We start from the raw sequence: 12,079 nt of genomic DNA on the forward strand, positions 1-12,079 counted from the left end.
ATGTTTTCTTTCTAAGTATTTCTCCAAATAAAACAATCATCTCCTGCCACTCAAGCAGTCAGATGAAAAGGTACAAAGGAACATCATTATCCTTGTGATTTGCCAGGTGAAACACTAAGATGCAACACATCAAAATGGAATCCCTCAATAGTATGTTTCCCTATCACTTCTCCTTCCCTTTTCCATGTCCACTGTTCTCAAGACCTGAAAGAAACTTTTACCTGCTTTTCTTTCACCTGCTCTGCTGCTGTGCAGCTTCAGATGCTGGGACTGATCATGCAGGGCTGTAGCAGGACTGTGTGTCCTCCTTCCCCAGTTCACTCCACCTCGTAACATGAGCAGGATGACACTGAGTTACAGCACCTTCTTCTCTGGTGCTCCACTTTTTCTCTGGGGTCACTCATTTCCTTCCTTGAAACAATAATATGTTCCCAGATGCCAGCTGTGCCCACATAGGATGAGTTTCCACAGCATGCCAACCCCCCTGGCAGGTGCTGCTCCAGGCCTTGGCTATCCTTATGGACCTCCTCCCATTAGTAAGCCAACACTGTGACACCATTTATGCAAGCACAGCATGCTTTTACCTCCAGCTTACTTCCTTGTGCCATTGATTCAGTTCTTTTCCAAGGCTGCTCCTAAGGATCCCCACTCCTACATAAACCACCTATGGTTTGCAGCTGACAAGAGCCTGAAATCCAGACCCTTCAATACCAACTCTCCTATCACTTCCTTCAGGTCACAAGCACATCCAGTGGAAAATACAAAGGAAAATACCCCCAGCCAGGTCCCATCCATCACCCAGCTCTCGGCAGCACCAGCCTGAGTGCCTGGTTTGCCCACAGCAACACCGGGATACATCATAAAATGGCACTTTGGCTCACTCCCAGTTGGGACCCTCAACAGAACAAATATGGATTGGTAATCCTACAGTGTATATGCTGTGAGATAACCTGGATCTGATCAAACATGTGCATGTCAAAAAGCAAATTCACAGAGAGGGAAGTTACTGCAGAAAACCACATTTCTGGCTTGTGCTTTAGCACTGCTCTTACTCCGCACTACAACAGGGATCTCCGGAGAGCTGTCAGCAACAGAGACCTGCTTGGAACTACCAATGACCTTGCAAAAGACCTGCTTGGAACTATCAGTGACCTTCCAAAAGACCTGCTTGGAACTATCAGTGACCTTCCAAAAGAAGCTGTTTACATCATCTGGATGCAGCTCTAATAGTAACACATCATACCTTTACCATGTAGATCTATTTATCTATATTTGTTACATAAACCCATACACTTTCCGAATTTTTGTCTTTCTCAAACCTTTTTCTGCTTGATGGACTTTTTAATTACATTATGTTTTTGGCCCTTTCCAACCTTCCTTTCTTCCCTAGGTATCAGGTTTCTTTCCTTTTGGCTTCTAAAGGCCTCAAAGAAAGTTGCAAAACTGGAATTTGAGTAAATACTTTATGAAGAGGACTTTCCATGATGCTTTGGTTGAGTGAAGTCAGTATTTCAACTTACTGAATATATGCTAAGATACATTTTTTTTAAACACAATCTTGCTCTAATATAATTGACCAAGAAATGTCAGTATAGCAGAAAATTTTACTTGGCACATAAAAACCTCATTATGAATTAATAGCATTTCATTTCCATTATGAGTCTTACTATTAGACATTTGCATACTGATAACACCTAAGATTTAAAAAATCCTAATAACTTGCAAAATTATATTATTATGTTTGAATTGTAACTAACGTGTCATGTCTGTGTGCATTAAACAAAAAACCACAACACTCCTTACCTCTACAAAAAAACAGCATTGAGGCTTCCTTGTCAAATATATTTAGCATTACAGTAGCAAGTAAGTGATCCTCACTTATGTGCACCCATTTTGTTGTCCCAGAACAATCCAAGTAAAGATTAATTTTTTCCTGTTACAACTTTACTTGTCATTCTGTGTTTGGATATTTTTTAAGGCTTCTCCAGGCTTCGACAGTACTTAAGGTTAAGACATTTCTGGGAAATTGCTGTGCATGTGGATCCAGATATGTGCAAGGACAAGAAACTTCTGCAAAGTATTACAAGGGGTTTAGGATTAATATGTTCCATGTGCAGTGTAAGCTGTACTTCCTGAATTCTCTTTTAAGGGAAGAGACAGATCTGTTTGCTTCATTATCTAGGAAAAAAAAAGGCTTTACTACCTACTGAATAAAGGCTAAATCACAGCAAACTGATCGTACCCTTAGTTCAGTAGTGCTACACTCCTACCAAAACACGCAAAAGGCAACAAGGAAACATAACATCGGCTGCACTACTTTGGGGGTACAGCAGGCATAGGAAGAGATGCAGTCTTTTATATCCCATTATCATCCTGAGTCATTGCATTCAGTCCTCCACCATCACGACACTGGTGAAAGACCTTTACTGTCAAAACACCCAGAAAATGTTTCACAGGAGAGAGGTGAGAGAAGAAGAAAAAAAAAGCCAAACCTTTAGACCTGAGGTTCACATTTCCCAAAGAACCCATATATTTCCCTTGTGGTTATGCTTCCCCCCCCCCCCCACAAATATTTAGGTTTTGCTGACAACAGCTTGCCTCAAATGCTATTTAAGCAGTAAGACATCACAAGACATATGCTATCCTAAGATAACACACACCTCTGAAGTGCTGTTAGGTGTAGCTGATGCCTTCAACTGCCTGATGAATTTGTTATCTCAAAGAAACACAAGGTTTGGAAGTGCCTTATATTACAAACTAACCCTATATTTAGTCTTTAAATAAATAATTAAAATCTGTGATTTTGCATCCCATAATAATAAAAATTTTAAAAAAGAAGAGACTTGGAGTAAATCCTAACTTCTGGCTCCCAAATAAAACTAAACTTTTAAACTTTATACCTGTGATATGACAGAAACAATCATTTTAATGGCTATTTCTTTTTCTGTTATGTGAAGTAACAGAGATAATTAAGTAATAACTGAGGTTTGAGATTACCAACCTGGAAAACAAAGTTCTGAAAGCAGGAGGGCAAATCTTTCCCCATGGGTCCTGTACAAGGATGAGTATCTCAATGCTCTAAATCCATGTTAAGTAAGCACCCGTATCAAAGTTACAATACTCCTCAATTGAGTGAGTACTTTTGCCTTTCATGTGGACACTTTCTCAATAGAGATTCTGCACTTTAAAAGGATGAAGGGTTGGATTTTTGCCCTCAGCATTGCTAAAGCCTAACCAAAGCCATCAACAGAGAATCCACAAAAGACAATTCTGAGACTTTCTCCTCCCCTAGTCTTATCCCCTGTGAAGTTTGCATGCTACGGTACATTTCAGGATATGCAATTTACACTGGCATTGATTAGAGAAAAGAAAGATTTCCCTATTCTTCTCTAATCTCAGGCCATTAGGTGCCAAGTGGTTCAACAAAGCAGTTAACAATGATTCCAATCTTACTGCTCTATGCTTAAAATCAAGTCAGCGGTTATAACTATTGCTGTATCAGGGCCAAAGTATTCTGCAATTTTCCAGTCCAAACCCATGCTGTCTATAAACAAGGAAAACAAATTCACCATGAAAGTAAGTTCCCTACACATTTACAAATCCATTTATGGCACTGGAAATAATGTCTATCTGTCAGTTACAAAATATGGGACAGTAGCAATCACACACCAAGTACAAGGATCCAAAGGTCTCCTTCAAGGCCTAAGGCACAGAAAATTGTAACGTAAAACTCAATGCTTTCCTCCACAGTTTCAATAAAATTCACTATATGCTCTTCATGCCCCTAAAAAATACAAGCTTGCTGATGATAAATCTTGTAGGCAATGAAAAGAAAACTGAGAATAAGAAAAGCTATCGATGCTCCCATCACAAAGGGTTCCCTTAACTGCAGCAAAGTTGCTCTTGACTTTTACTGGTACAACTGGTACCACAGTCAGGCTCTTTCACAGTAAAGTATTCCAGTGCCTGAATGAGACTACTGGGCTAAAAAGTAATAAAGTGAAGTCAAGTGAGACCTAGTAAAACTTGTATTTGTAAAACACACCTGCAGAAAACAAATTATCTACCAAGGCTAGGCCCAACCACACATTACTTTTATATCCTGTTCAGCCCTGGGACTCCCCAACATTTAACTCCTGCAGAATTCAGCCCATCTCATCCACTGAGAGTACCTACTGCCAAACCTAATGCACTAAAAAAAGAAAATCTGACTCTTGATCGAGGGCAAACTGTGAACCATAATGTTAAGAACCGTAAAAAAGATTTAACATTAAAGACATTTATACAAGCCTCTCGTTAGCAGTCATTTACAGATCAGCAGAATCCCACTAAGTACAGTCATGGAGCTACGAAAGTATTTGGGAATCAGATTAAAACACTACCATCACAATTTTCATTGCCTGAATCTTGCTTTACTAGCTGGGGGGAGGCAGTCCTCACTCACTGATCAGAAACTGCTTGAAAATAAAAGCACTACACAATGTGATCTTTTGACTGTAAATGTCACAAAGCAGTATTTCACACAGTTTGATGTAATAGAAACATCCAGTACAAAGAATTACTAGAGATGCTAAACTGACGTTTACAAGGCAGCAAGGTCAGAGCAGGTGTCAAGAAATGAGGGATTTGTTAAAACTGAGGTTCTATGCAGCAAGATTTCCAAGTGAACATCTCTATATGCAGACATTTATCGTATTTACTGAGGAAGAGCTAAAAGCCCAGTATCAACACTGGAATCCCTGTGCAACTGACTCAAACATATAGGGATATTTTTGAATGCACAGACTGAAACCAAGATGGCCAGTATCTTTCCACACCCTTGGAAATATATATTTTTTTAAATGTTGGTGTATGGTAAGCGTTGAATGGTGACTGACAGCTCAGGAAGGAATAAACAAAGACATAAGCAATCCTTTGAAGCAGCTCTTGGGACAACATTTTCAAAAACTGTGAAGAAATAATCTTGGGCATTTTCTATAAGCTTCAGGGCAAAGCTTATCCTACTATGACCTACCTTTAAGAAATCACACTTCCTTGCTTCCTAAGAGATAAAATAAAGGTTGGGTAAACCTATCTCTCTCTTAGCATCTTGAGCAATTTTTCTTCCAAGCTGAGCTGTTTTTGCTTATATCACAGAAGCACAGCTACAATAAACTGCCTAAATAATACTGCTGTCTCACTGTGTCACTTGTAATTGCATATGGTAACCTGCAAAAAAGGAACACTAACAATTAAAGCTAAATACAGCAGAAGTATCTTTGACATGCACAAAGTTCTTCTGCACTTAACACCCTCACTGAAATATTTACAAGGAATAAAAGTAGTGCTACAGCTGGTCTAATAACTTCAAAATGCTGCATAAGAAATTGTCTCTGAGCATCAATAAAGGCAATCTCTGTCACGACAAGCCATTAATCTACTGAAGTATCCCAAGCTCAGCCAGCAATCCTTAGTTCTGACTTGAGCTGACTGTGTGTTATCTGTTCCTCATCACCATGCCCCATTTCAAGAGGAACTTGAATTGCTGTTCAACACTCTTGCTGGCCACCCACATCACATAGGACTGGGTAAAACAGGCCTTGGTGATGCAGAGCAAAGTGTGGTCGTCAGGAACACAGTGGAATTTACCTAAGATTCCTACAGGGCAATCATTGCATGTTCCTCAGTCAGAATGGTGTCAGGTTAATGGACAGCATTAAAAGGTACAGACTGCTTTATGCCAAGGCATTGCTGTCCTGCTCCAATCAAATACTTCCTGCATGGATTTGTTGAAGCACAGCTCCCACCATCAGCCTAAAATACAGAAAGGGCACACAACTTCATGTGTGTGAAGTGCACCTGACAAGGGAGGCTTTAACCACTTTCTAGATGTCCCATGGCTTTTCTCTCTTCCTCTCCTCTCAGTGCACACTGCATTGATCCTGTCTCCCAGAATTTTTCTTGCTATCCATTTTCTTGGGACATTTAGCATAATTTCTATTTTGTTCTGTTTCCTTGGTAGGTATTCCCATTAAGATCAACCCACAGTTAAAGACAAATAGAATCACAAAATACTGCTGAGGGCAACACCGCAGGAATGTGTACACTCACTCAGGAGATATCATCTGCAGTCCTGAGGAGAGTACAAGAGTCCAAAGGGGAGGAAAAAGTAACAAATGCTGCTGTAGAGATAGATACACATAGGCCTGTACTGGTCAAAAATGATGGGTCAACCTGCAGTGTTTTGCAGAGAAACCTCAGATCATGAGAAAGTACCACACTGCACATGCCTTTGCTAACATGCATCATGACTGGACTATCATTACAGCCCATTACACTGGACTTGCATTACAGCAAGACAGATAGGAAAGAGAAATTTCTAAGTGGTATTATTAGATGTGCTCAAACTAGGTAACAGGTCTAGTCCAAATGTGCTTTAAGAAAAGCTGAACTCTCCTAAGACCCAACCAACGTCTAATGGATCTCTTACTGCTAGCACAGGGTCCTTGCCTCTGCCCAACTTCCCCTTTGAAGCATCAACTTGCTTATAATTCAAAAGTCCCAGAGTTTCATTGATCTCACTGGAGTTAAGAATCTAAACAATTAGTTTGATTTGTAAAGCTGAAAGGGTTTTATATTCCAACAAGCACCCCTCAGCAATGCCCAAATTAACTGGTGAGCGTGTAATCACAGCGTAACACTCTTATCTTCACAGTTCTGAGACACTGTTCCTCCTTGAAACTGCCTTATTTCTTGGAAGCCTGGGGCAATAGTTACCAATTGTCCAGCACTGAAACATTCTCCAGTTTGTTATATGCTCCTTCAGCAAACTAAATATGTTAAATAACTTAAACATACTTAAGACTGTACATATAGAACAAGATTTCATTTGGTGTGAAGTGCCCCAAGAGCACTGCCCTTAGCAGCAAAATACTGCGGGATTTACAGTGAGAGTCTGGCATGAGAAGCATCTGAAGTGTAATTAATCAAGATATGTAATAAAAATGTTTGATTTTTACATAGTGGAGAGACCTCCCCTTGCACACAGAGAAACACTTTTTCATGTAAGAACAATGAAGCCCTCGTACTGAATACTGGCAGCTGTTCCATACACTCATACTAGCAACAGAAAACATTTACTAGAACTAGCTCTGTTCTCTGGAATTACTATACGTTTTTATTTTTCTAATTTCATTTGCTTAGCTGTTTTATTCTTATTGTTGCTTTCCTCCCAAAAAATTACAGCCTTGATCCTTTACTAAAATATTAAAGCAACTCTAAACAACTTTTACTTTTTAATTATTTTACATCAAAAGATTTCTGAAAAGATGCATTTTTCAATAAAGTTTCAGCTCCTAGACTTGTTATAATTCATATCTGAGCAAAACAAAGTCCAAATTTATGCTTCATAAATCTCTCCAATACTTCTTCCTCAGAACTTGCTAATGTTATGTTTCTATTCAAGCATTCCAGTTTATATATAGAATTTTCATGTAACAGGCCTGGGATAAATGGTATGTGTTACATTCCCAAGACTGTATAACCTGTAAGCAATTCATAAACAGTTGCCTCTTCTTCAGTTTACTAAAAAAAAAAATACTAAATCAGTCTCTGGCCATCCTCTTCTAAGAGTTTTTGAAATGTAACAAACATGAAGAAAGAGGTCCAGACCTTCTGGTTTTCACATGGAAATCCTCTTGGAGTCACCCACCTGAGCACAGCACATCATGAACCTTTACAGCTTCGGTGCAAGCCACCCACTGCCTTGGGGGGTCTGTACTCCAATGCCATTGCACACCTCTCTTCAGAACCCCCATCCACCCTGAAACGTCATCACATGGCTCAGCTCCCTTCACCAAGGTCCCACTTTTCTCCACCTTCTCCCATTCTCCTTTCCCTCCACCTGCGCCTTACTCCCATCTCATCCCACTCCTTCATGGTGCTCACGTTCTAAGCAGGTCCCACCTCGCCACCAGTGATGCCTGATGTGAACCAAGCACAGCCCCACACCACTGCTTGGTATTCACTGTTCGAGTTTTTTGTATTCTGCACAGTCTTGTGCCCACCTCAGTCAGGTGACGAGCCTCTCGGGCTGAAAGCAGCATTGGTGCAGCGCCCAGCACAACAGCCCTCACTCACAGTCAGCCCCTGCCTGCACTGGCCAGTGCAGTAAAAATGTGTGTGCACTACAGCTGAATCAGTCTCTCCTTAAAGCATTTCAGAAAATCAGAGGAGTACCATAGAAGGGAAAAAAAGGCAAAGAGAAGGGAGAGCAGAGGCAGGAGATAAAGGAAATAGAATACACAAGATGGTTTTTGCTGGAAGCAGCATTCCAAGGTGATACATCCTCTCCTTTCCCTGACGTCCTTCCTTGACATGGTCATACAAGAAGCAGCATTCCTCTCCTTTATTCCTATATAACACTCCTTTTCTTTTTTCCTTTTATTTTCTTTGTTTTTCCCTCCTGGATTAATTTTAACATTTACTTCCAGCCCAGACTGATGCTTACATGCAAGAAGAAGTACCACCTGTATGGCACCTCCTCACTGGCTGGGCTATCTCAGGTCTGTGCTTTTACTGCATGCTTGCCAAGAACCAAGAGGTATTTAAATTCTTTTCACTTCTTTTCTTCATCTTTTCACCTGCCAACAGCAGTCACAGCCTCAAAAATTATTCTTCCTTCTTCATTTCAGGACTGACATATAGCCTAATGTAACAAACCCAAACACCTTTGCTGCTAAAACCACCATGGCAATGAAGGGGCTCATGCCTTAAAAATACTAACCACCAAATTACCTTAATATATCTAAAACTACATTTTAGATGAGAAGATGAAAGATTATAAAAACAGCGCTTTTATCAACACATACATAATCCTCACTACTCTCTCAGTCATATCTCTGGGGTTCTTTTCAGGGAAAAAATGAAAATCATTAAAAAAACCCAGCCAAAAACCTCAGTCTGAGGAAGAGGTGAGCCACAATCTACAGATGGTTCACACAGCTTTGGATGCAACTCGGTGAACATTCAGGTACAGTTTTGCAAGTGGCTTGAATGATAAATAAAAATGAAGCATCGTCTGGGACAGGAATACCTCAAAAACATCCAAAGTCCGGTCTCAAGGAAGCAAAAGAGCTCTGAGCCACCTCTTCCCACATGGCTGTCACACAAAGCACAAAGACTTCAGGTGTGATCTGTGCATGACAGGTATCACACAGTACACTATGTGTAGCTCTACAAAACTCGTTTTTACCCTCCCTCCAACCAGATGAAGCACACTTTGTAGTCAGCCCAGCAGCTGATAAACTGAGTTTGCAACACTACATCCCAGAGCCTGAGAAATCATGATGTTACTCAACAAAGGCAGCAGGGGCAAATTCCTGTTTAAAGGAGTGCCTGCCCCGGAGCCTCTCAACCCCAATTCTTGCTCTCCTCCCAGTGAGCCCTGTCAATAATCCCTGCTCCTGCCACCCTCAGCCCCTACACCTGCTGGCCCTAGGTGACCACAGAGGTGCCCTGCTAGCTTCTATGCTGCAAGACCCCGTGTGTCAACAGCACTCCTCAGATTATTAAGAATTAAATGCACAAAGAAATACTTTCATCTGAGTCAAGGCCACAGCATTCAATACTTGGCAGTCCCAAGGCCCTATTCTGACACAAGATAATGTAGTAATGCATGAAAGGGGGAAACAGAGTAAAGACAGGAAAGTAAAAAAAAAAAAAAAACAACAACCCAACAGATATTGCATAACCTTCTGAGTAGCACAAGATTTTCCTGATTATGGCCCGAGTAAATATAATGCTGTAGAAATAATTTCAGGAGCAGGAACTGAGAGCCCTGCTTGTCAGCCTCCACTGGGGAGGAAGCCTGTCCATGGGGCTGGAGCTCTATTCTTGATGGAATATCTTCACCTGGAACAGTAACTAAAAAAAGCTGCAGCAAAGGATAGCAAACTACAGCAGTTCTAGGACAAAATGTGCTTCAAGGCCATAGCAGAATGCCTCATTTTTGCAGGCATATACATGAGGGCAGAATCTGGCCTCTGTATTCCGTACACCTTAAGTTATTGTTCATAGGGGAGGGAGAAAAACCCTCTTGAGTTACAGCAGAATCTACAAAAGAATAAAATTAATCTTACAGCTTGCTGAACAGAAAGACTCCAGTTCCTTAGAACATAATACCAGGGCAGTGCTAATAAACCTCCATATCAAAAAGATACAACTAGGAAACCTTAGTCCTGAACATTTACCTATGAAAACTCGTTTTATACATAACAAAACAAATAAGCAAAAAAACCTTAAACTCTCTTTCAAATTAAAAAACCCCTATCATTTGTAAAAAATGTTCCCTTCATTACGACAGTGATTTGAGTTAAAGAACCTCTAGTAACAGGCAGCACTGAAACGTTTCTCATTAGCCAATTAAATACTTGATTACCTCTTCAGCTGTGATGTTAGCAAATACAAAATGCAGCAGCCACCCTCCCAGCCCATCATTGCCAATATATCCCTTTTACAAAATGTGCCTTTATTCAGGCCCATCAGTTTGCTGCTTCTTTACAGTTAAAACAAACAAGGATTAATTTGATACCCAAAGAAGTGAGTTTCCAGTTCTGGCATCAGTTAAGCCAGTAACTTTAATTCCTCTGAGAGCAAAGTGCTGTGTGACTAACTCTCTCCTTTCAGTCCTGCAGCAAGGGCTCAAAGCCTGAGTTGAGGCAAGAAGCAGAACAGGCAAAGATATGAGACAACTCCTCTTGTTAGAAATAAAATATGGAGAGCAAAGGTTTTCCTATTTGAACATCATACAAAGAAGTGTGGCAGTATTTTCAGCCCATGTCCAGAGAGATGGTTTTCCATCCCAGCAGTTCTGATTGCAGCACTGTACATTACACTGGTGCAACATGGCAGCCCCATTTTACTCTAGACAAAGCTGCAGTTTTATCACCACACCTTGTGTCAGCTGTACCAAAGGATCTCAGGTGGCAGCTGATGGACTTGCACACAAAGTAAGCATGTACCCAAAAAGAAATTTAAGTGTTCAAGAATCCAACAGCACATGGGAAAGCCAAATTCTGAGTCTTTTAAACGTGCAAGTCATCATACTGCAAATATTTAAGAATCTGTAGGAATCTAGCTTGTCACTAGACCTTCTGGAGTTGTTTTTTTACGGAAAGGTGAAAAAGCAAAAAAAAAACACCTGGTGTTCTTGGATTAATTTGAATATATCCACCATTGCTTAAAAAAAATTATGAAAAGCATGTAACATTTCACAATTCTAGTAAATGTCGCTGCTTTGTTGCTGTGGGGTCTGAAGCCAGGAGAAAAGGCAACACTATATAATATCCTGAAAGAGCAAGGTAATTGAATAAACCCACTCTCTTCCACAATGGTGCAGATTACTTCATCCACGATGGTCTTGAAAATGAGTTTAACTCTATAGATAACTATGTTCTTCACAACAAAAGGAATGAAAATGAGAGGAAACCGTTTTTGTTCACCAAACAGAAAACAAACAAAAACCAGCAGAAGGGCTAGTAAGGAAAGAATGGTTAATCTCACATTTCTAAAAGGGTATTATAAACAAAGCACGGTGAACAACAAAAATAAAGGATTTAAAAAAAAAAAGATACGAAAGTGCTTAATGGTGTTCTTTTAAATATTTACTTTGCTGCTATTTGGAGAATAATTTGTTCCATTTAGTAGCATTGGGCTCAAAGGACCGCTTTAATCCAGAGAGATTAATTATAGCCTTTGGAGTTATAAACACAATTTGGGAAGTGAAGCGGAGAAGAGGAGAGAGACTCCTCTCACGCTGGTGTTTTAACAAGTTTATGTGCTTTGGGGCTACGCTACGCAGGCTACACCTGTACACTGCAGGCAGAACACCGCACAGGACGCCCATGAATTGTGGAAAAACAGCCCCCAAGACATCCAGGGGGCTATCCTGAATATGCTACAGCGTTGCTATAGGCAACTAAAATACTTCTCAGGCGTCCTTCATCAACATACAAGTTCACCAGCACATTACAAAACCGTCATCTCGCTTTTATTACCTGCACCAGAAAGGAGCTGCCACACTGAGACAAGCAGCAGGCAT

The 12,079-nt window shown here is 40.5% G+C and overlaps 1 protein-coding gene across 1 annotated transcript in view; it reads right to left on the minus strand.

The window, feature by feature from the left end:
• The window catches only part of ZNF516 (zinc finger protein 516), a 98,284-nt gene that overhangs the window by 41,875 nt on the left and 44,330 nt on the right, over positions 1–12,079 (minus strand). The gene's annotated exons all lie outside the window — the stretch shown is intronic.

Source organism: Fringilla coelebs, assembly GCF_963513975.1.
Source record: "Fringilla coelebs genome assembly, chromosome: 1".
Lineage (NCBI taxonomy): Eukaryota > Metazoa > Chordata > Aves > Passeriformes > Fringillidae > Fringilla > Fringilla coelebs.